Source organism: Giraffa tippelskirchi, chromosome 4, assembly GCF_054371585.1.
Source record: "Giraffa tippelskirchi isolate mGirTip1 chromosome 4, T2T-mGirTip1v1.2.pri, whole genome shotgun sequence".
In the NCBI taxonomy this organism is placed as follows: Eukaryota; Metazoa; Chordata; class Mammalia; order Artiodactyla; family Giraffidae; genus Giraffa; species Giraffa tippelskirchi.
In genome coordinates, this window is record NC_137278.1 from 139,175,558 (window position 1) to 139,201,813 (window position 26,256).

A 26,256-nucleotide genomic window follows, 5' to 3' on the forward strand; every position below is an offset into this window, starting at 1 on the left:
CCTGATGTTCAAACTGGATTTATAAAAGGCTGAGGAACCAGAGATCAAATTGCCAACATCTGTTGGATCATCAAAAAAACAAGAGAATTCTCGAAAAACATCTACTTCAGCTTCATTCGCTATGCTAAAGCCTTGACTGTGTGGATTGCAAAAAACTGTGGAAGATTCTTCAAGAGATGAGAATACCAGACTACCTTACTTGCCTCCTGAGAAACCTGTATACAGATTAAGAAGCAACAGTTAGAACCGGACATGGAACAATGAACTGGATCAAAATTGGGAGAGGAGTACGTCAAGGCTGTATATTGTCACACTGCTTATTTAACTCCTGTACAGAGTACATCATGCAAAATGCCAGGCTAGATGAAGCACAAGCTGGAATCAAAATTGCCAGAAGAAATATCAATAATCTCAGATATGCAGATGATCCCACCCTTATGGCAGAAAATGAATGAGAACTAGAGTCTCTTGATGAAAGTGAAAGAGGAGAGTGAAAATGCTGGCTTTTACTATGTTGAGGTATGCCTGCTTTCTGGAGGGTTTTTATCATAAATGAGTGTTGAATTTTGTCAAAAGTTTTCTCTGCATCTGTTGAAATAAAAAACTATAAAAAACAAACATATGGAGGCTAAACAACATGCTTCTGAATAACCAACAGATCACTGAAGAAATCAAAAAAGGAAATCAAAATAGGCATAGAAACATAGATAATGAAAACACTACAACCCCAAACATATGGGTTTCAGTAAAAGCAGTGCTGAGCAATACAAGCAATACACAGCAATACAAGTCTACCTCAAAAAACAAGAGAAACATTAAATAAATAACCTAATCTTATACCTAAAGCAACTCGAAAAAGAAGAACAAACCTCAAAGTTAGTAGAAGGAAGGAAATCATAAAAATCAGAGCAGAAATAAATGAAAAAGAAATGAAGGAGACTATACAAAGATCAATAAAACTAAAAACTGGTTCTTTGAGAAGATAAACAAAATAGACAAACTGTTAGCCAGACTCATCAAGAAAAAAAGGGAGAAGACTCAGATCAATAAAATTAGAAATGAAAATGGAGAAATTACAACAGGCAACACAGAAATATAAATGATCATAAAAGACCACTATGAGCAATTATATGCCAATAAAATGGACAATGTGGAAGAAATGGACAAATTCTTAGAAAAATATAACCTTTCAAAACTGAACCACGAAGAGATAGAAAACGTGAAGAGACCAATCACAAGCATGGAAATCGAAACTATAATCAAAAATTTCCAACAAACTAAAGTCTATGACCAGATGGCTTCACAGGTGAATTCTACCAAAAATTTAGAGAGGAGTTAATACCTATCCTACTCAAACTCTTCTAGAAAATTGCAGAGGAAGGAAAACTCCAAAACGCATTCTACTAGGCCACCATTACCCTGATATCAAAACCAAACAGAGATGTCACAAATTGAATGATAAAAACCATATGATTATTTCAATAGATGAAGAGAAAGCTTTTAAAGTAGCTTAGAACAAATAATTATTTGTGCCTTCTCTCCTTTTAAATTTATGTGTTAGCAGAGGTTTATCAATTTAATTTTAGCTTTTTTTAAAAATTTCTATTCTTATCTTCATTAGTTCCTACTTTGACCTTTCAAAGTTTATTTTTTTGTGCTTAGAATGCTTAGCTCATTGATACTCAAATTTCTTCATTTCCTAACATATACATATTTAGTACAGAAATTAACCTCTAAGTACTATTTAGCTGCATCACACAAGTTTTATTAAGTTAAATTTTTATTATCATTCAGTTCAAAATACTATCAAATTTTCATTGTGATTTCTCCTTTGAAACACGAGTTATTTGGTCATGTATTTACAAATTTCCACAATGTATGAATAGTTTCTACTTTTATAATAAAATTTAAGTTTAACTTCCTTTTGATCAGAAAGTGTATTAGGCAGAAATTTGTATTTTAATCTTCTGAAATGTGTTTATATTATATTATACAACAATTGGTCAGTTTTTATTTATGTTCTTTTTATTTTTGAAAAAATATGGATTCTACAGTTGGTGAATGAAATAAAATTGTTTGTTAATTATATTGTTCAAATCTAGGACCTAATTTTGTTTTTTATTTTTTCCTGAGAGGAATGTTAAAGCCCCCCACTATAATTATCAACTTATCTATTTATTTTTATAGTTTTGTCCATATTTGCTTTTGATGGGTGGAGCTGTTACTAGTCACCATAGCAATTTAGAATTTTTCTATACTTCCCTCTCAATTAAACTTTTTATCATTATGAAGTACTCTTTTTTATCTCTGCTAATTGTTTTTGCCTTAATAGCTATGTTACCTTCCCCTTGGCCAGTTATTTTCCAGTATATTTTTTTTGCCATATTTTTATTTTCAATCTTTTTTCTCTATGCTAAATTTTTATGTCTATGTTATGCAATTGCTGCTGCTGCTTAGTTGCTTCAGTGGTATCTGCCTCTGTGTGAACCTATGGACTGCAGCCTGCCAGGCTCCTCTGACCATGGGATTCTCCAGGCAGGAGTACTGGAGTGGGTTGCCATGCCCTCCTCCAAGGGATCTTCCCAACACAGGGATCACACCCAGTTCTCCTGCATTGCAGGCAGATTTTTTACCACTGAGCCTCCAGGGAAGCCCATGTTATGCAACTGCATAAGTATAAACATTTGTTCAATATTTACTTTCAACTTTATGTATGTATTCCTAAATTTTAACAAAATATATTTTGGTGTTTTTTACTTTCAAAATTGTGTCTTTTAATTAGAGAATTTAGTCCATATATATGTCTAGGTCCCCTCAGAAGAGAGAAACCACATGGGAATTTGAAGGGAAAATGTAATATAAAGAGTTATTAACTATATCAGAGTGTTGGATAATGGATTAACTAGTATTAATTAAAAACAGAGCATTCTAATAAATACAGCAGATATAAGAAAGAGCTGCTACTCTAGGGCTGAGACCTAGTGTCCAAGTAAAAGTACTCCTTCCCCCACTTCCATCCCCATGTCAGGGCTGAGAGATCACAGCCAGGCCTCAGGATGGCAGAGAATTCTTTGGTGCCACGTGGGTGGAACTTTTTGGAAGTTTGCCGACTGGAATTTAGTAGGAATACAAACTCCCGGAGGCTGGGGAAAGCTGTTCATGGAGAAGCATCTCACAGAGCCACCAGAGAAATGAAAATGTGCTGGTGAAAACTCAAGTGCCATGAAAGCCAGGTGTCCTGCAGAAGCTGGGTGCCGGAAAGCTGTGCATGCTGCAGGGGGCTGAAGAGTGAGTGCAGTGGAACCAGGAAGTAAACACCCTTTCTTTCTGTAATGTCTCTGGAGCACCTTCTACTGACAAAGCATCCATGCTATCTGGCAAAGGAAAAATATTTAACAGGCCCAGAACCGTTTTCCTAGACTAGGAAAAAGGGTGAATTTGGAGCTGAGGCAATAAATCAAAACAGGGTACACAGTCCAATGACATTTTAATGTTATTACTTATATATCTGAGTTTAAATCTACCATCTCACAATGTGCTTGTTATTTGTCCACCTGTTTTATGTTCCTCACTGTCTCCTTTTTAGCGTTTTTTGTTTTTTGTTTGGTTAACTATTTTTATTGTTCTATTTCACCTCCTATATCAGTTTGAAAAATATGCATTATTTCACTACTGTTTTAGAGGTAATTCTGATTTGTTATTTTATTTCTTTTTTAACATGTCATTTTACATAACAGTTTTTAACAGCTTTATTGAGGTAAATTACATACCATAAGATTCATTTGTTTTAAGTGTACAGTTAAATTATTTTTTAGTAATTTTATGGAGTTGTGAAATCATCACCACAGTTTAATTTTAGGACATTTCATCTCCCCTGCAAAGGAAGCTTGTGGCCAATTAGCAATTAGCCAATTCTAATTCTAGGCAAGCGCTGACCTATCTCTACAATTTTGCCTTTTCTAGGAATTTCTTATAAATTAAAGCATACAAATGTTGTCTTTGTGTCTGAGTTCTGGAGGTTCATTCATATTGTTGTATGTATTATTACTTCATTTCTTTTTATTGACAAACAGTAGTCTACTTTATGTCTGCGCTAAATTTTGTTCATCCATTCACCAGTTGATGGACATTTGAAATATTTCCACGTTTTTGGCCGTTATGAGTAATGCCTGTATGATCATTTGTATACAAGTTGTGTGGGCTTACATTTGCATTTTGAGGAGGTAAATATCTAAGAGAAGAATTGCTTGGGTTATGTGGTAAATTTATGTTTAACATTTTAAGAAACAGTCAAAATATTTTCCAGAGTGACTATCATTTTACATTTCTGCAAACAACACATGAAGTTTCCAGTTTCTCTACATCCTCACCAACATCTGTTATTGTTGCTTTTATTATAGTCATTTCTGTGGGTGCAAAGTGTCATTTCATTATAATTTTAATTTGCATTTTCTTAATAACTAACGATATTGAGCATATTTTCATGTCCTTACTGGTCATTCACATATTCTTTTTGCTGAAGTCTCTATTCAAAAAATTTCCCCAATATTTGTCTTATCATTGGTTGTAAGCACTCTTTAGGTATCATGACACAAGTCTCTTAGCAGATATATGATTTACAAATCGTTTACATTCTGTGGCTTGCCTTTTTAAAATATTTATTTATTTATTTATTTGGCTGTGCCAGTTCTTAGTCGAAGCCCTCGGGTCTTTGATCTTTGTTGCAGTATGTGGAATCCTTAGTTGTGGCATGCAAGATCTTTATTTGAGGCATGCAGAATCTTAGTTGCGGCATGTGGTATCCCTGACCAGGGATGGAATCTGGACCCTCTGCCTTGGGAGCTCCAAGTCTTAGCCATTGGACCACCAGGGAAGTCTCTAGCACTTGTCTTTTCACTTTCTTATTATGTTTTCTGAAAGACAAAAGTCTTTAATTTTAATGAAGTCTATCAATGTTTTTCTTTCATTGTGCTTGTGCTTTTCACGTTGTTTCTAAGAAACCTTTGTCTAACGGACAACCATCAAGATTTACTCCTGTGTGTTCCTTTAGGATTTTCATAGTTCTAGCTCTTACATTTATATCTGTGATCCATTTTGAGTTTATTTTTGTGTATGATATAAGGTAAGAGTCTAAATTCATCATTTTATAGATGTCTAATTATTCCTATGCTATTTGTTGAAGAAAAAAATCATCCTTTCCCTCACTGAATTGCCTTGGCACTTCTGTTGCAAATCAACTTATAATAAATACAAGGATTTATGTCTGGATTCAAAAATGTGTTCATGATTTGTCAAATTCTAATGATAATTAGTTTACTTTTTCCCCAGTGTACGTTTCCTCTACCTAACGTCTCTATTGGTTTATATGTTAGCATTATCATGTTTCAATTTTCTATATATATTTTTGAACCCCACAAATCCTAGTTTAATTATCTGATAGTCTTTGTTTATTCAGATTTACCCATAACTTTACTATTTTTGTATTCTTCATTCTTTCTTATATCTGGGAACTTCTACCTAGGACCATTCTCATTTTTTTGGCCAAGAAAATCTCATTAGTATTTCCTTTAATACAACTGTGCTCGTGATGGATTATCTTAGCTTTTATTAGCATAAAACATTCCTGAAGAATATTTTCACTTGGTACAGAATTTTAGGTTGGCAGTTATTTTCTTTCAGCTTATTGAAAAGTGTGTTTCATGATCTTCTGGCTTCAATTGTCTTTTCAAATATGTGTTTTCAGGGGACTTCCCTGGTACTTCAGTAGTTAAGCCTCCAAGCTTCCACTGCAGGAGACAGGGGTTCCACTCTTGGTCAAGGAACTAATATCCCATATGTCGTGCAGTGCAGTCAACATTACAATATAAATAATTATTATCTTTGAAATTTTTTTATCCTGGATATTCTCTTCCAGTTTTATCATTCATGTTACTAATTATCTCTTAAACTTTTGTCAAAAATTCTGTAAAACCTATGTGCTACATTCTTAATTTTGTTCATAAAGATTTTCATTTCTAGAATTATTTTTCAAATTGGCAGTTGTTTAAGGATAGCCACAAATTCTTTGTTATACTTTCTATTGAGATGTGAAGTGCAATTCCTCTTTCCGAATCTGAGCTGACTTTAATGATTTGCTTGGTCAATAGATGCTTTAGAAGTGATGTCCTGGGACTTCCAAGATTAGATCACAAGAAGTTCTGCAGCCACCACCTGAAATGCTTAGTCTGGGGACCCTTGGCATTCACGATGCTCCTTTTGGGAGCCCAGCTGTCACGCTGGAAAAATAAGCCTCATGGAGAATGTGTCAGCACTGGTCAGAAGTTCTAGCTGAGCTCCCAGCAGACAGCATTAATTTGTCTGCTGATATTCACGCAAATGAGTTGTCTTGGAAAGTTGTCCAATAACTGTAGCTTCAAAATACAAGTTCTGAGTTTACAGTTAAACCTGGGCACAGATTAGGATATACTGGATTAGCCTCAGTGCTTCTCTTTCAACTCTCCTTTTCATGCCATTCCTTCTACACCTTTTTCTTATTAATCTTCAGAGTTTTGGAAACTCTGTTTTTCTGTTCCTTTTCCTGCCCTTCTCATTCTTGTTTCTCTGGACATCCATTTTTTTACCACAAAGACTGTAAAGAGGTGATGGAAAATGGAGCTATAACAATACAATTGGAATGCAGAATATTGAAAAGGTTTTATTTTTTAAGACCAAATTTCATGAAGTTATTCTATAAAGTTAGTAATTAATGAGTCAGAACTTGTACAAATTTGGGGAAACAATTACACCAATGACACTGTCATGGTATGTTGGGAATTGCTTGCCTTACTAAACACAAATATACAAAGATCACAGTGTTGGTGAGGAAAATTAATGTCTGTTTTAGCCTAATATTATAATATTTCTTTTTCAGGAAAACATTGTTTGACCTACCACTTTAAATAATAAATTAATGAGATTTTGTTTTAGGACAAGGTATAGTTTCAGTGAAAATGATTTGACACAGCACACAAATCTAGGTACTAAACGAGCTAGGTTATAAAAGGATTTTAACATAGTGAAAATCTACAATGGAAGATTTTTCTAGGGAACATCTAAATTCAGGGAAATATTTTTAAACCATAAAGTGTATCATGATAACAAGTCCTATTTTACGTATTATTTATAATATTTTAAATTTATTTTGTTTCTTTTGCTTAAGGGGTAGTAATTATATATTACTGAATCCTCACTAAATATTAATTGTGCATTAGGTATTTTTAAGAAGTTTTTTATTGATTAGGAAATATAAAACATTTTGTCCAAATTTTAGGCAGATAAATTCTAAAACAATATGTCCTTTATTTATTTTCATATTACAATATATTAAGCCATCATTTTCCTTATGCAACTGCTGCTACTGATAACAGATATCATATGTTGAATGCTTACTATGTGCCAAGAACTATTTTAAGCTCTAATTTAATCCTCCTAAGAATGGAAGGAGAAATGCTACAGAGGAAGAAGCCAAGCCACAGAGAAATTAAGTAATCTGCACATTTTATGGCTGTAATACCAGGTGACACTTAAGTTTATGCAGAATTAGCCTAAATAAACATCTTACTTAAATTACATAATTTTCGAATACCTTTAAAAAAAAAGATTGTTAAGGACACTACAGTTAACTTCAATAGAATGCTGGATGCTAATACCTACAGGTTATGATAAAGTTGAAGGATAAAGATTAAATTGACTTGTGAAAGCTTAGCCAACCAAAAATTCCAGCATAAATGAGAAAATACATCTTACTGAACTAGTCTTTTAAAACCCACATTTTCATCTCCATAGCAAATGTCAAGAATTCTAAGGTTGGACTTAATGTATTATGGCTGCAGTGTTAGATAATGGTGCTCTCCGTGTAGGCTCTTCCAACATTCCGCATTTCTCTTTACTATCAAAATGATGATAATTGGTCCTTAAAGTTCTTGCTTAGAAAGACATTTGTATTTTTATAAAAGTTCTAAGTTCTGTAACAATAGTTTAGCCTGGAAAATGTCGATTCTTTTTATACATCAGATTATGAACTGCGTCTTTAAAATATCCTCTGAAAAAAATATCTTTACTTGAATAAGCTGGAGAGATGATGATTCACAACATAATTTTATCTCATGAAACTATAGCAAATCTCTTTTGGCTAACATCCCAGCCAAACTCTAAATGTGACTTAAATCTAGATGGAACATAGTTGTCAGATTCTGTACTCATTTTAAGTTTCTTAACTCTATGCCCCCAAACTGCATTTGACCACCTGTAGCCACCAATTACAAAGACTGAATATAAAGCTACACTACAGATTTTAAGCCCTAAGTATAGCTCTGGGAGATGCAACAGTTATATTAAGCACTACATAATTTTTGCATTTTCATTCAGTTTTGTGTGTTTCTGTATCTATCATAGTGTATTGTCTTAAATAGTTATAATAGCAAAATGAAGCAAAAGAGCTACAATTTGTGGATCTGCTATGCACCATGTACATTACTTATGTTATTGTCAACCAGCATTATGATCCTGGAAGATAGGTGGTGCTCATAGGCAAAGGTGGTGCTCATTGCTCTAGTCTCATTCTCTGATTCAGTCTACAAAGAGGAGTTCCTGTGATTTGATTGGTTTGGTTTAAGGAATGCTGCATTGGCTGTGGTTAGAGGCCATTTATCAAATGCCCTACCAAGACTGGGATAGCAGTAAGAAGTAAGAACTAGTACTACACCTTTAAAAAGGAACCGGCTCTTTCTCTTTTGATTTTATCCTCAAAAGAAACACATTACATTGGAAATAAAATCATCCCTTTAGAGCTGGAAACTCCTTTATTCTGCATGTTGGTAGTAAGGAGTTAAAATATATGAAATGGCAACTTGTGGGAGTACAACCCTCTTTAGTGCTGGTATGAACAGTTTCAGCTCATAGCTGAGACTCAATCTAAAAATTACAAAAATCACTTAGATTCACATATGGTGTCATTAATTACTCAAGGGAAAAACAGTGAGATCGTTCTTCCCTAGATTTCTATTAATTAATGGGGCTATTAATCTGCATTCCTTTGGGGGCATAATAGCTCCAAGTTATTTCTAAAGGCAAGTGAAACACTTTCTCCTAGGGAGGCTCAGCATTCATGTTTTAAACAAAAGGATGGGAACTGAGAGAAGAAACGTTCCTTTCTATCCATCCTCGTCATAAGATTCTTACTTACAGGTCATAATACAAGACTGTACACCAGCTTTAACTAAAAAGCCTACAAATAAAATCATTTTAGAAGATGGGAGGTCATAGCAGCTGATAACAACTGTTTACACTGTTCTAATGTAGCTCTCCAGGGCTTCCCAGGTAGCGCTAGTGGTAAAGAACCTGCTGCCAATGCAGGAGATGTAAGAGATGAGGGTTCGATTCCAGGGTCAGGAAGAACCCCTGGAGGAGAGCAGGGCAACCCAACCCACTCCAGTATTCTTATCTGGAGAATCCCATGGACAGAGGAGCCTGGCAGGCTACAGTCCATGAGGTCACAAAGAGTCAGACACGATTGAAACGACTTAGCGCAAACACACAATGTAGCTCTTCATGTCTTGTGTGGCAAGACAGATCAAAGTCTCTGCACTGTTAGGGAAAAACCAAAGCAAAAGTAGCCAGAGGTCGAAACCAGATACAGGGGAGGGCAAAACCAGGTGAATGAGTCATAGTGAAATAAAGGAAAAGCAGAATCAGATATTGGCCAAGGACAGAAAGCAAGCTGCCCAAACAAAACAATGAAAACTAGTAGAGACAGAAAGAGGAGAGATCCAGGGCATCCCTGGCTCAGCGGTAAAAAAATCTGCCTGCTAATGCAAGAGAAACAGGTTCGATCTCTGGTCTGGGAAGATCCTACATGCCTCAGAGCAACCAAGTCCATGTACCACAGCTATTGAGCCTGTGCTCTAGAGCTCAGGAGCTACAACTACTGAGCCCATACCCTTTAGAGCCTGTGCTCTATAACAGGAGAAGCCATTGCAATGAGAAGTATGTGCACCAGAACTAGAGAGTAGCCCCTGCTAGCCACAACTAGAGAAAAGCCTGAGCAGCAGCAAAGACTCAGCACAGCCAAAAATAAACAAATAAGATTTTTTTAAAAAATTTAAAAGAAATAGCAAAGATCTAAAAGATACTTAAGATTTAGACTGCCAGGCTGAGAGAATCAAATCAAAGGAGCACACACACTAAGAAAATTGTCTTTGTGGTATCCATCAAAGATGAACTGTAAGAGCCGGAGCCAGAAAACATGAGAATGAGCGTGAATCTCTCTGCTAATAAGAAACAACGCAAGGCAACTGACCCACCAGAATGAAATCAGAAGAGCCCTGTCTGTATCATGTTACTAAAAGAAGTGATCCATTTGCAAAGGGTCTGCCAATTGGCTCTTTCTAAATGTGGAAAAAACACTTATCGCCATTCTTGGGATCATTGGGATTATTGGCTCTGACTTCAGAGAAGTAGGATAAACAAACCTCAGCTCAAATGGAAGCTTCTTCTCTTGCATTCCTTCACTCCAGGCTCTTACCGCTAATTCTAATTGAGAACTGCCAAAGGAATACCCATATTTGTTTATTTGCTCTTTTCATTTATCTGCATCTTCACATATACCTGGTCTAATGGACATCATGCATTTCCTGATGACTAAATATTCACCGTTTTGGCAGAACTAATCAGCTCACCTGCAGACAGGGTTGTCCAGTGGATTTAGCTTTTGCTTTTATTTTGGGCAAGACGTCAAAATAACTTATGATGGGCCCCTTTTTATTTTTTTAAATTTATTTATTTATTAATTGAAGGATAATAGCTTTACAATGTTGTGATGGTCTCCGCCATACATCAACATGAATCAGTGATAGGTATACATAAGGCCCCTTTTTAAAAGCATCAGTAATGTGTTAATTTAAATAATAATTTTCAATTAAGTTACCATATATGGGGAAAGGAGGTATAAAGTATCCATCTGCTAGTGGATAGAGTGATTTCTCATGATCTCTCCACCAAAAATTATGAAATAGGAGATGAAAAGCATTAAGATTTTTCTAGAATTCTCTTTTATGGTCATGTACATTGCCCTACACCTACCATTTTATACTTGAGATTGCTATGAGAGAAAAGTAGGATGGTAAAAAAGAACTGAGGGTAAAGGGCAAGAAAATGGAGTTAATGAGCCACTTATACTTCAGATTTAAGTACTGGATTATTGATTTGATAATAGAATGGTTACCCCACATGGAAAACATATGCAGAACTGACATATAATATTTTTAATTGCTATATATTACTACACCTTATTTATCTAAAAGACATTCAGTCAACAATTTCTCGTCTCTGTAATACAACCAAGAAGTAGGAAATAAGGGGAAAGCTGTGATAAGCCAAATGAGAAATTATAATTTTTGTTCACAAGTGCTCATGAACTTCACAAAAAGACAACCCTTTGGATTTTCAGACAGTCTCTGTTTTCCCTGCCTGTGGCAGCATAGAAGCAACCGATTGGAAAGGAAGATAAGACAGTTAACAGCAAGCATAATAATAGCGTAAGAAGCAATAGAAGTGGACAGCTGAATAATGAGGGAAGTGACAGAAAAAAAATGCAAACGCAGATTGAAAAACCTTAAAACAGGCATCTGAGTGTATCGATTAAATGTGTAAACAAATCTATACATCTAACTCAGCAGTGGCCACAGGACTGGAAAAGGTCAGTTTTCATTCCAATTCCAAAGAAAGGCAATGCCAAAGAATGCTCAAACTACCACACAATTGCACTCATCTCACATGCTAGTAAAGTAATGCTCAAAATTCTCCAAGCCAGCCTTCAGCAATATGTGAACCGTGAACTTCCAGATGTTCAAGCTGGTTTTAGAAAAGGCAGAGGAACCAGAGATCAAATTGCCAACATCCTCTGGATCATCGAAAAAGCAAGAGAGTTCCAGAAAAACATCTATTTCTGCTTTATTGACTATGCCAAAGCCTTTGACTGTGTGGATCACAATAAACTGTGGAAAATTCTGAAAGAGATGGGAATACCAGACCATCTGACCTGTCTCCTGGGAAACCTGTATGCAGGTCAGGAAGCAACAGTTAGAACCGGACATGGAACAACAGACTGGTTCCAAATAGGAAAAGGAGTACGTCAAGGCTATATATTGTCACCATGCTTATTTAACTTATTTGCAGAGTACATCATGAGAAACGCTGGGCTGGAAGAAACAGAAGCTGGAATCAAGATTGCTGGGAGAAATATCAATAACCTCAGATATGCAGATGACACCACCCTTATGGCAGAAAGTGAAGAAGAACTAAAGCGCCTCTTGATGAAAGTGAAAGAGGAGAGTGAAAAAGTTGGCTTAAAACTCAACGTTCAGAAAACTAAGATCATGGCATCTGGTCCCATCACTTCATGGGAAATAGATAGGGAAACAGTGGAAACAGTGTCAGACTTTATTTTTTTGGGCTCCAAAATCACTGCTGATGGTGATTGCAGCCATGAAATTAAAAGACGCTTACTCCTTGGAAGGAAGGTTATGACCAACATAGACAGCATATTTAAAAGTAGAGACATTACTTTGCCAACAAAGGTCCGTCTAGTCAAGGCTATGGTTTTTCCAGTGGTCATGTATGGATGTGAGAATTGGACGGTGAAGAAAGCTGAGCGCCGAAAAATTGATGCTTTTGAACTGTGGTATTGAAGAAGACTCTTGAGAGTCCCTTGGACTGCAAGGAGATCCAACCAGTCCATCCTAAAGGAGATCAATCCTGGGTGCTCACTGGAAGGACTAATGTTGAAGCTGAAATTCCAATACTTTGGCCACCTCATGCGAAGAGTTGACTCATTGGAAAAGACCCTAAGGCTGGGAAGGATTGGGGGCAGGAAGAGAAGGGGACGACAGAGGATGAGATGTTTGGATGGCATCACTGACTCGATGGACATGGGTTTGGGTAGACTCCGGGAGTTGGTGATGGACAGAGAGGCCTGGTGTGCTGCAATTCATGGGGTCACAAACAGTCGGACACGACTGAGCGACTGAACTGAACTGAAGGAATTTAGATAAGTAATTATAAGTCATTAAAAACTTATAAGTATTAGAATAGCATAGTTAGATTTAAATTTTAGTTTTAATCAGCCAGACAAGGAATATTTAGCAAGAGCAATACTCCCTGGATTGGTGGTAAGATCATGGAGGTGAACAAGTTACACTCCCTATCTTCATGGGGTTTACAATGTGGAGAAGAAATTAGAGAAGGCGTCAAAGATGCAGCATTCTAGTGAATGGCTAGAACACAGAAGATGATAAAAGCAACAAGACTTAGATGTGGATGTGAAAGGTGACAGGGAGCCAAGGTTCTAAGATGAGCCCAGATTTCCAACATGGGCAGTCGGGTAGATTGTCATGACATTGAGCAGGATACAAGAAACAAGAAGATAAGTGTATCTGGGGGAAAGGATGAGTTCATGATTGTGATGTTTATGGGACAATCAGAAGTCAGAAATACTGTTCTGGAGTTCTAAAGAAAATTCTTCGGCATTATCATTGATGGTTAATTATACATGTTCGGTGGCTTCCCTGGTGGCTCAGAGGTTAGAGTGTCTGCCTGCAATGCAGGAGATCTGGATTCGATCCCTGGGTCGGGAAGATCCCCTGGAGAAGGAAATGGCAACCCACTCCAGTACTCTTGCCTGGAGAATCCCATGGACGGAGGAGACTGGTAGGCTACAGTCCAAGGGGTCGCAAAGAGCCGAACACGACTAAGAGACTTCACTTTCAGTTTCAGTTTTCAGTTTATCTGTGTTCAACTTGACTGAGCTAAGGGCTGCTCAGATTGCTGGTGAAACATTATTTCTGGGTGTGTCTATGAAGATGTTTTTGGATGAGATTAGCATTTGAATCAGTAGATGAAGTAAAGCTCAGGGTGGGCAAGCATCTTCCAATCCATCAAATGCCAGGCAGTATGTGCTAAGTCGCTTCCGTCGTGTCTCTTTGCAACGTTATGGACTGTAACCCACCATTTTCCTCTGTCCATGGGATTCTACAAGCAAGAATACTGGAGCGGGTTGCCATGTCCTCTTCTTGGAGACCTTCCCCATCCAGGGATTGAAACCATTGGCAAGTGGGTTCTTTACCGCTAGCGTCACCTGTGAAGCCCACAAAAAGGCAGAGAGAGAAAGCAAATTCTCTCTCTCTCTTCTGAAGCTGGAATATCCACCTCCTTCTGCCCTCAGATGTCAAAACTCCTGTTTCTCGGGCCACTGGGCTCTGGTACTTGCAGGGAGGTTCTCAGGCAGGGAGTTACACCAGCGTCTCTCAGGCAGGGAGTTACACCAGCGTCTCTCTTGGTTCTCAGAACTTCCAACTCAGTCTGAGTTATACCACTGGCTTTGCCGGTTCACTAGCTTGCAGATGGCCCGCTGTGGCTCATCTCAGCCTCTATGATCACATGAGCCAATTCCCATAATAAATCTCACATATATGGCTCCTACTGGTTCTGTTTTGCTGGAGAACCCTAATACTATCATGAATATGTGATGAAGAAAGCTGGAGGTGAAGATCAAACTACTATATACAGAGTGAAAAGAAAATAAAGCACAGGAGCTTGAACCATCTACATTTAAAATATGCATAGGGACTTTCCTGGTGGTCCAGTGGTTAAGACTACACACTTCCAATGCAGATGGTGTGGGTTCAATCCCTGGTCAGGAAACTAAGATCCCACATGCCAAGCAGTGTGGCCAAAGGATAAAAAATTAAAACATAAAACTATATTCAGTGATGAAGAGTATTTAGGAAAGATATTCAGAAGGATTTGGTTCAAGGAATAGGAAGAGAATTAGGAGAGAATAGTGTTATGGAAGCTAAGTAAAAGATCAAGTTAGGTGGGTGCTGAGAAATAATTTTTGGATTTGACAACTAGGATATCTCTCTAATAAGCAGTGAAAGGGGGAACCAAAATCTAAAGGTCTGAAAAGTGAATGAAAGTGTGGTGGTCCAGGTGTGGTCTGTGGACCAGCAATATCAGCATCACCTGGAAGGTGGTTGTTGTTGTTGTATGGTTGCTCAGTAATGTCTGACTCTTTGCAGCCCCATGGACTGTAGCCCACCAAGCTCCTCTGTCCATGGAAATTTCCAGGCAAGAATAATGGAGTGGGTTGCCATTCCCTTCTCTAAGGGATCTTTCTGACCCAGGGAATCAAACCCACATCTCCTGCATTGGTAGACAGATTTTTTACTTCTGAGCCACCAGTTAGAACCCCACAGTTTCTGGTCTCATCCCAGACCTGCTGAATCATTTTAACAAATCCCTTGACTGTTCATGTGCACTGACCCAGAACACAAGGAAACAAAATAAATGAAGTCAGTAGGAAGGTAATCTCCACCTGACACTAGAGGGACTAGAGAAAGACATGGAAATATAAATAAGTTTTTAGGTGGAGTTGAGAAAGTGAGAACTTGATCATAAACACTGCTTTGGTATTTTATATAAAACATGAATTTATTCAGAGCACAGAGCTTGAAATGAGTGGCAAAGGATTATAAAAACTACAAAAATGGGCGGAAAAGGAAACCGGCCCAGAAAAATGTATAAATATTTTTGCAGAGTAGTACTAGGAACCCAGCTGAGTTGGGAGAATAGGAATTTACTGAATGTGGGTTTAAATGATTTCTGCAGTATTGCTTAGCAGCCTGTGTATGGAACCAGAAAAGTCAGATAGCAGGATCAGTGCAAAGATGAGGTGGACAATGGGAATTTCCTGATGGTCCAGACGTCAGGACTCCACATTTTCACTGCAGGAGGCATGGGTTCGACCCCTGGTTGGGGAACTAAGATCCTGCATACCACACAGCATGGCCATATAAAGGAAAAAAAGATGAGGTAGTAGAAGTGGGATGGCAAGTTGAAACAATGCACTAGAATATCTTGGCTGGAAAGGAAATGAAATTGAGTCCAAGCTGGGAAATATAAGTTTTAATTGACTAGTGCCCAGAACTAATATGAAGAAACAATAAGAATACTGGGAAAATAGATAGTTATATTTGGAAAACAATCATAAAAGAATACAAGATTTCAGAGCTTAAAAAAAAAATGGGGCTATGAAAGCATTTCAACTTCCCCCACCACTCTAAGTCCATTACACAGACATAAAAATTGTAACCATATTGTTTAGCAAACCCAATGAAAGGTTATAATTGATGAGCTAACTATGTGGTTGACTATCATCCCCTTAAAACTTAATAAGTGAGGGAAGTAGTTCTGCCGCCACATTGAAATCTCCAGAAGGTCCCCATGACTTTCCTAATGTCTCTTTGGAAATAGACTCTTGTGTTCACTTTAAGTCACAAAACATAATTTGAATATGAAAATCAGTATGGTCAATTATTTGCAGGAATCACAATTCTAAAATTGATTTGGAATGAAATTATCCTCTCTCGCAGTTAGGACCAACTTCAGGCAGGCCTCCTGACGCCTGGGAGAGGAGACGTCATGACTTTCTTTTCCCTCGTATGTGTCCTCCCTCAGCACGCTACTCATAACTCGGGGCCCTTGAGGGCTGGGCCACAAAGAGAGAGGAAAAGGAAGGAACACAGAAAGAGAAAGTTCTCATTTGACTAATACTGTCATAAATGACCTTCTCTCTAGGCCTTGCAGGTGTCCAAGTGGACTCTCTCACAGTGTTCTGTAGGTTCTTTGCTGTGTTGACCCAGTTGCAAGCGCTGTAATGAATTCACTTCCGTTAGTGAACCCTGCTGCTTTTCCTCTAGGTTCTCAGCCCACTTTGCACAGACCCTCTCTTGGGGTCTCCTTTTCCTTTGGCAGAAGCACTGGAACACTTTTAAAGTGACTCCTGGCTGATATTCCTCCCAAGAGTTCCATGCGTCATCCCTGATGGTCACGCACCTTTGGCTTGTGTCAGAAAGGAACACAATTCCTTCTCAAGGCAGAAACATCTCTCTGTATCTCTTCCCTGACTTCTCAGCCCAGTGGCAGACATCAGACCGATGTGCTCCCCAAACTCCAGGGAACAGATATCAAGCTCTCCAGTGGTTCCTTGAGGTCTACTCTCTGGGCTTGAGGGGAAGGAGGAAATGGAGGTTCTAGGACAGGAGTGAATTACCACAATGGCAGCAGATCTCCACACATTTTCTCCCTCCTCCACTTTCCTAACCTGTTTTATATTCATTGTCAATCAGTTTTCTAACTGCTTTCCAATCTCCTGCTTTGAAAACCTGTCTATCACTTCACTTTGAGACCTTTTGGTTTTGGTCAGAACTTCCAATTTCACAACCAATCACACTATAAATAAATTTATGACAGTGTTGAAAAGCAAGTAAAAGTGCTCCTGTTGGGCCAAAAATTATGAGGCATCTCTCAAGGCAAAAAGTATCTGGACTCAGTCTGAGGGAAGAAGTAAAACCCAAAACAAAGGAAAAAAGAGGATGGTTAAAAATATGGGAAGTGTTTTGGGGATGCTGAAGGTTCAGAAGGACTGTACAAAGGGAGCAAGGAAGAGCCCAGTGAAAGTGTCAGAAACATTGGTTAGAGCACAAGTAGCCAGAGAGCTTAGGCCCTTCCCCTTCTTGGTTTATGCCAAGCAGCGAATAGTGGAAACACACAGTTCTCCTATAGCCTAGCATTCTACTCTAAGATATTTACCCAAGAGAACTGAAAACATATGTCTATACAAAGACTTGTATGTGAACATTAACAGCAACATTATTGATATAGGCCAAAAACTGGAAGCAATACAAACATTCATCAACTCACTGATGAATAGATAAATAAAAAATGGTATAGCCATATAAAGAATATTGTTCAGTTCAGTTCAGTTGCTCAGTCGTGTCCGACTCTTTGTGACCCCATGGACTGCAGCATGCCAGGCCTCCCTGTCCATCACCAACGCTCAGAGTTTTCTCAAACTCATGTCCATTGAGTCGGTGATGCCATCCAACCATCTCATCCTCTGTCGTCCCCTTCTCCTCCTGCCTTCAATCTTTCCCAGCATCAGGGTCTTTTCCAATAAGTCAGTTCTTCGCATCAGGTAGCCAAAGTATTGGAGTTTCAGGTTCAACATCAGTCCTTCCAATGAACACTCAGGACTGATCTCCTTTAGGATGAACTGGTTGGATCTCCTTGCAGACTAAAGGAAAGTTATGGCCAACCTAGACAGTATATTAAAAAGCAGAGAGACATTACTTTGCCAATAAAGGTCTGTCTTGTCAAGGTTATGGTTTTTCCAGTAGTCATGTATGGATGTGAGAGTTGGACTATAAAGAAAGCTGAGTGCTGAAGAATTGATGCTTTTGAATTGTGGTGTTGGAGAAGACTTTTGAGAGTCCCAGTTACTCAGCAATTAACAGGAATTAGCAACTGATACATGCAACAACATGTGTGAACCTAAAATTATTATGCAAAGTGAAGGAAGTCAGACACAAAGATTACATACTGTATGATTGCATTTATATGACATTTCTAGAAAAGACAAAACTATGGAGATAGAAAAACAATGTGTGTCTGAAGCTGATTGAAAGAGGGGTTTGACTGCAAAAGGACATAATGAAATTTTATAGGATGATGAAAGAGTTCCAAAACTGAAGTATACTGATGGCTGCACAGTTGCATAAATTTGTAAAAAATCATTGAAAAAATCATCTGCTTACAGAGAGTTTATTGGGCTTCCCCAGTGGCTCAGACAGTAAAGTATCTGCCTGCATTGAAGGAGACCTGGGTTTGATTTCTTGGTCAGGAAGATCCCCTGGAGAATGAAATGACTACCCATATCAGTATTCTTGACTGGAGAATTCCATGGACAGAGGAGCCTGGAGGGCTATAGTCCATTGGGTTCCAAAGAGTTGGACACAGCTGAACAACCAACACTTTCATTTTATTGTATAGCATATAAATTATATACCTTGATAAAATTGTGAAACAATACCTTTTGGTACTACCAAAATAGAGTGTATAACTCCTAAACAGTTCAAATAAAAATAAAATTAATAAAATCTAATTGCTCTAATAAAAAGCAAAATAGGGGAGAAGGAAAGGCAACCCACTCCAGTATTCTTGCCTGGGAAATCACATGGACAGAGCAGCCTGGTGGGCCACAGTCCAGAGGGGTCACAAAAGAGCTGGACGTGACAAAGTGACTTAGTCTGCACAGTCAGTCAGTTCAGTCACTCAGTCGGGTCTGACTCTTTGTGACCTCATGAACTGCAGCATGCCAGGCCTCCCTGTCCAACATCAACTCCCGGAGTTTACTCAAACTCATTGTCGATTGAGTTGGTGATGCCATCCAACCATCTCATCCTCTGTTGTCCCCCTTCTCCTCCCACCTTCAGTCTTTCCTAGCAACAGAGTCTTTTCAAATGCGTCAGGTCTTTGTGTCAGGTGGCCAAAGTATTGGAGTTTCAGCTTCAACATCAGTCCTTCCAGTAAATATTCAGAACGGATTTCCTTTAGGACGGACTGGTTGGATCTCCTTGCAGTCCAAGGGACTCTCAAGAGCCTTCTCCAACACCACAGTTCAAAAGCATCAATTCTTCAGCACTCAGCTTTCTTTACAGTCCAACTCTCACATCCATACATGACTACTGGGAAAACCATAGCTTTGACTAGATGGACCTTTGTTGGCAAAGTAACGTCTCTGCTTTTTAATATGCTGTCTAGGTTGGTCATAATTTTTCTTCCAAGGAGCAAGTGTCTTTTAATTTCATGGCTGCAGTCACCATCTGCAATGATTTTGGAGCCCCCCAAAATAAAGTCTGTCACTGATTCCATTGTTTCCCCATCTATTTACAATGAAGTCATGGGACTAGACGCCATGATCTCAGTTTTCTGAATGTTGTGTTTTAAGCCAACTTTTTCACTCTCCTCTTTCACTTTCACAAGAGGCTCTTTAGCTCTTCTTCACTTTCTGCCATAAGGGTGGTGTCATCTGCATATCTGAGGTTATTGATATTTCTCCCGGCAGTCTTGATTCCAGCTTGTGCTTCATTCAGCTCAGCATTTCTCATGATGTACTCTGCATATAAGTTAAATAAGCAGGGAGAAAATATACAGCCTGGACGTACTCATTTTCCTATTAGGATCCACTCTGTTGTTCCATGTCCAGTTCTAACTGTTCCTTCTTGACCTGCATACAGATTTCTCAGGAAGCAGGTAAGGTGCTCTGGTACTCCCATCTCTTGAAAAATTTTCCATAGTTTGTTGTGATTTACACAGTCAAAGGCTTTGGCATAGTCAGTAAAACAGAAATAGATGTTTTTCTGGAACTCACTTGCTTTTTGGATGATCCAATGGTTGTTGGCAATTTGACCTCTGGTTCCTCTGCCTTTGCTAAATCCGGCTTGAACATCTGGAAATTCACAGTTGACGTATTGTTGAAGCCTCGCTCGGAGAATTCTGAGCATTACTTTACTAGTGTGTGAGATGAGTACAATTGTTCGTAGTCTGAGCATACTTTGGCATTTCCTTTCTTTGGGATGGGAATGAAAACTGACCTTTTCAGTCCTGTTGCCACTGCTTTTTCCAAATTTGCTGGCATACTGAGTGCAGCACTTTCACAGCATCATTTTTTAGGATTTGAAATAGCTCAACTGGAATTCCATCACCTCCACTAGCTATGTTTGTAGTGATGCTTCCTAAGGCCCACTTGACTTCACATTCCAGGATGTCTGGCTCTAGGTGAGTGATCACACCATAGTGATTATCTGGGTCAAAGATCTTTTTTGTATAGTTCTTCTGTGTATTCTTGCCACCTCTTCTTAATGAGTTCTGCTTCTGCTAGGTCCATACCATTTCTGTCCTTTACTGAGCCCATCTTTGCATGAAATGTTCCCTTGGGATCTCTAGTTTTCTTGAAGAGATCTCTAGTCTTTCCCATTCTATTGTTTTCCTCTATTTCTTTCCACTGATCACTGAAGAAGGCTTTCTTATCTCTCCTTGCTATTCTTTGGAACTCTGCATTCAAATGGATATATCTTTCCTTTTCTACTTTGCCTTTCACTTCTCTTCCTTTCACTGCTATTTGTAAGGCCTCCTCAGACAGCCATTTTGCTTTTTTGCATTTCTTTTTCTTGGGGATGTTCTTGATCCCTGTCTCCTGTACAATGTCACGAACCTCCGTCCATAGTTGTTCAGGCAATCTGTATGTCAGATCTAATCCCTTGAATCTATTTGTTACTTCCACCGTATAATCATAAGGGATTTGATTTAGGTCATACCTGAATGGTCTAGTGGCTTTCCCTACTTCCTTCAATTTAAGTCTGAATTTGGCAATAAGGAGTTCATGATCTGAGCCACAGTCATCTCCCAGTCTTGTTTTTGCTGACTGTATAGAGCTTCTCCATCTTTGGCTGCAAAGAATATAATCAATCTGATTTCAGTGTTGACCATCTGGTGATACCCCTGTGTAGAGTGGTCTCTTTTGTTGTTGGAAGAGGGTGTTTGCTATGACCATTGCATTCTCTTGGCAAAACTCTATTAGCCTTTGCCCTGCTTTATCCTGTACTCCAAGGCCAAATTTGCCTGTTACTCCAGGTGTTTCTTGACTTCCTACTTTTGCATTCCAGTCCCCTATAATGAAAAGGACATCTTTTGGGGGTGTTAGTTCTAGAAGGTCTTGTAGGCCTTCATAGAATGTTCAACTTCAGCTTCTTCATCATCACTGGTCAGCGCATAGATTGGATTACTTGATATTGCATGGTTTGCCTTGGAATTGAACAGAGATCATTCTGTAGTGTTTGAGATTGCATCCAAGTACTGCATTTCAGACTCTGTTGTTGGCTATGATGGCTACTTCATTTCTTCTAAGGGATTCTTGCCCACAGTAGTAGATATAATGCTTATCTGAGTTAAATTCACCCATTCCAGTCCATTTTAGTTTACTGATTCCTAAAATGTCAATATTCACTCTTGTGATCTTCTGTTTGACCACTTCCAATTTGCCTTGATTCGTGGACCTAACATTCCAGGTTCCTATGCAATATTGTTCTTTACAGCATCAGACTTTACTTCTATCACATCCACAAACAGGTATTGTTTTTGCTTTTGCTCCATTTCTTCATTCTTTCTGTAGTTATTTCTCCACTGATCTCCAGTAGCATATGGGGCACCCACCGACCTGGGGAGTTCATCTTTCAGTGTCATATCTTTTTGCCTTTTCATACTGTTCATGGGGTTCTCAAGGCAAGAATACTGAAGTTTTTTGCAATTCCCTTCTCCAGTGGACCACATTTTGTCAGAACTTTCCACCATGATCCATCTGTCTTGGGTGGCCCTACACAGCATGGCTGATAGTTTCATTGATTTAGGCAAGGCTGTGGTTCATGTGAGCAGATTGGTTGGTTTTCTGTGATTGTGGTTTTCAGTCTGTCTGCCCTCTGATGGAGAAGGATAAGAGGCTTATGGAACCTTCCTGATGGGAGAGACTGACTAAGGGGGAAACTGGGTCTTGTTCTGATGGGCAGGGCCATGCTCAGTAAATCTTTAATCCAGTTTTTTGTTGATGGGTGGAGCTGTGTTCCCTCCTGGTTATTTATCTGGGGCCACACTATGGTGGAGGTAATGAAGATAATGGCGACCTTCTTCAAAAGGTCCCATGCATGCACTGCTACACTCAGTGCCCCCAACCCTGCAGCAGGCCACCACCAACCCACATCTCCACCGGAGACTCCTGTACACTCACGGGCAAGTCTGGGTCAGTCTCTGTGGGGTCACTGCTCCTTTCTCCTGGGTCCTGGTGCACACAAGATTCTTTTATGCCCTTCAAGATTCTATTTCCTAGTCCTGTGTACGTTCTAGCAGCTCTATGGTGGGGTTAATGGCAACCTCCTCCAACAGAGCTTATGCCATACCCAGGTCTGCTGTAGCCAGAGCCCCTGCCCCTGTGGCAGTCCACTGCTGACCCGTACCTCCACAGGAGACACTCAAACACAGTTTTGTCTAAGTCTCTGTGAGGTCTCTGGGTCCTGGTGTGCACAAGGTTTGTTTGAGCCCTCTGAGTGTCTCTGGTGGGAATGGGGTTTGATTCTAAAGGCAAATTTGCCCCTCCTCCCATCTTGCTGGGACTTCTCCTTTGCCCTTGGATGTGGGGCATCTCCTCACAGTCGCTCCAGCACCGCACTGCCACTGCTCCAGCACCTACCATCTTGCTGGGGCTTCTCTGACCTTGGACATGGGGAATCTCCTCATCGCCACTCTGGTGCCACATAGCTGCCACACATACCCAATGTATAATATATAATTTTTACTTCTGTGTAAAGCAAATAAAGATCTTTCTCAAAAAAAAGCAAAATAAGGATAAAATGAAACAGGAGAACATGTACATGATAAATATAAGATGGTAAAATTTGTCCAAACTTATAATAACTGTGAACATGGAAAATGGATTAATTTGCTAATTGAAAAACAGATTATCCTTTAAAAAATTAAGTATATATTAAAATTCTAAGAGATAACTCTATACAAAACAACATATAGAGGAGTTCAAGGAGATAACATAGTCTGACTGTGGCCTTGGGAATGGGCTGTTGGAATGGTTGAAAGAAGTTAAGAAACTTCAAGATCAGGATGTTGAGTAGTGATACAGGCATACTTCAGAGATAATACAGGTTTAGTTCCCAATCACCGTAATAAAGTAAATATCACAATAAAGTCAGTCCCACAAATCGTTTTCTTTTCCAATGCATATAAAAGTCATGCTTACCCTATAATGTAGTCTATTAATACTTCATAACTGAAAAATGCTAACCATCATCTGAGCCTTCAGTGAGTCCTAATCTTTTTGCTAGTGAAGGATCTTACCTTAATTTTGATGGTTGCTGACTGATCAGGATGGTGGTTGTTGTTCAAGGTTGGAGTGACTGAAATTTCTTAAAACAACAATGAAGTTTGCTGCATCAATTGACTCTTCCTTTTATGAACAATTCCTCTGTATATGTAACACTGTTTGATAGCATTTTACCTACAATAGAAAGAAAGAAAGATAGAAAGAAAGTGAAGTTGCTCAGTCGTGTCCAACTCTTTGCGACCCCATGGTTCCTTTGTCCACGGGGTTTTCCAGGGAAGAATACTGGAGTGGGTGGCCATTTCCTTCTCCACTTCTTTGAAAATTAGAGTCAATCCTCTCAAGCTCAGCTGCTGCTTTATCAACCAAGTTTATGTAATCGTCTAAGTATTTTGTTTTCATGACAACAGTTTTCACAGCATCTTCACCAGGAGTAGATTTCATCTCAAAAAACCACTTTCTTTGCTTATCCATAAGAAGCAACTCCTCATCCACTAAACTTTTACCATAAGATTGCTGCAATTCAGTCATATCTTTAGGTCTCACTTCTAACTCCTCTTCTCTTGTTATTTTCATACAGCTGCAGTTACTTCTTCCACTGAAGTCTTGAACCCCTCCAAGCCATCCATTAGGGTTGGAAGCAACTTCTTCCAAATTCCTGTTAATGTTCATATTTGGACCTCTTCCCATGAGTCATGAATGTTCTGAATGGCATCTAGAATGGTGAATTCTTTCCAGAAGTTTTCAATTAACTTTGTCTAGATTCAACAGATAAATCACTATCCATGGCAGCTATAGTCTTATGAAGTATATTTCTTGAAAGTCTAAATTACTCCTTGATCTGTGGGTTGCAGAATGGATTTTGTGTTAACAGGCATGAAAACAACGTTAACCTTATTGCATATTTCCATCAGAGCTCTTGGGTGACAGCTGTATTGTTAACAAACAGTACTGTTTTGATGGAAATAGAACAGCCATATGACCCAGCAATCCCACTGCTGGACATACACACCGAGGAAACCAGAATTGAAAGAGACACATGTACCCCAATGTTCATCACAGCACTGTTTATAATAGCCAGGACATGGAAGCAGCCCAGATGCCCATCAGCAGATGAATAGATAAGGAAGCTGTGGTACATATACACAATGGAATATTACTCAGCCATTAAAAAGAATACATTTGAATCAGTTCTAATGAGGTGGATGAAACTGGAGCCTATTATACAGAGTGAAGTAAGCCAGAAAGAAAAACACCAATACAGTATACTAACACATATATATGGTATTTAGTCAATCAGTAAAGATAACTCTGTATGCGAGACATCAAAAGAAACACAGATAAATAGAACAGTATTATGGACTCTATGGGAGAGGCGAGGGCAGGATATGGGAGAATGGCATGGAAGCATGTAAATTATCATATATGAAACTAATCACCAGTCCAGGTTCAATGCATGATGCAGGGTGCTCGGGGCTGGTGCACCAGGATGACCCGGAGGAATGGGATGGGGAGGGAGGTGGAAGGGGGGTTCTGGAAGGGGAACACATGTACACCCATGGTAGATTCATGTCAATGTTTGGCAAAACAAATAAAATTAATTAATTAATTAAAAAATAAATTAAAAAAAAAAACAAAAACAAACAGTACTGTTTTGAAAGGAACCTTTTTTCCTGAGCAGTAGGTCTCAACAATGGCTTTAAAATATTCAGTAAACATGTTTTAAGCAGAAGTGCAGTCATCCAACCTTTATTGTTCTATTTATATAGCATAGGCAGAGTAGATTTAGAATGCTTAAGAGCCTAGGATTTTCAGAATGGTAAATGAGCACTGGTTTCCACTTGAAGTCACCAGCTGCATTAGCCCCTAATGAGAGAGTCAGCCTGTCCTTTGAATCTATGAAGCCAGGTGTTGACTTCTTCTCTCTATAGTCATGAAAGTCCTAGCTGGCATCTTCTTCCAATAAAAAAATTGTTTCATTTATATTGAAAAATCTGTTGTGTCATGTAGCCACCTTCATTAATTATCTTAGCTAGATCTTGGCAACTGCAGAAGCAATAGTTTCTATATCAGCACTTGCTCTTCATCTGTACTTTTATGTTATAGACAATTCCTTTACTTAAACTTCATGAATCAACCTCTTTTAGCTTAAGATTTTTCTTCCACAGCTTCCTCACCTGTCTCAGCCTTCAAAGAATTGAAGAGAATCAGGGCCCTCATCTGGATTAGACTTTGGCTTACGGGAATGTCATTTGGTTTGACCCTCTACCAAGACCACCAAAACTGTCTCCATGTCAGTAATAAGGCTGTATTGCTTTTTTTTTTTTTTTTTGAATCATTCCTGTATTCACTGAAGTAGTACTAATGTGTATATTTTGTGCAAGAAGCCTAGGCTTCAGTCTATCTTGGCTACCCACATACCTACTTCACTAAGCTTAATT

The 26,256-nt window shown here is 38.7% G+C and overlaps 1 long non-coding RNA gene across 1 annotated transcript in view; it reads right to left on the reverse strand.

Moving 5' to 3' along the window:
• Positions 1 to 26,256, reverse strand: part of LOC145546573 (uncharacterized) — a 61,168-nt gene that overhangs the window by 20,017 nt on the left and 14,895 nt on the right. Inside the window, exon 2 of the long non-coding RNA XR_014083041.1 lies at positions 23,833 to 23,992. This is a non-coding gene — a long non-coding RNA (uncharacterized LOC145546573). The remainder of the gene's footprint in view (positions 1 to 23,832; positions 23,993 to 26,256) is intronic.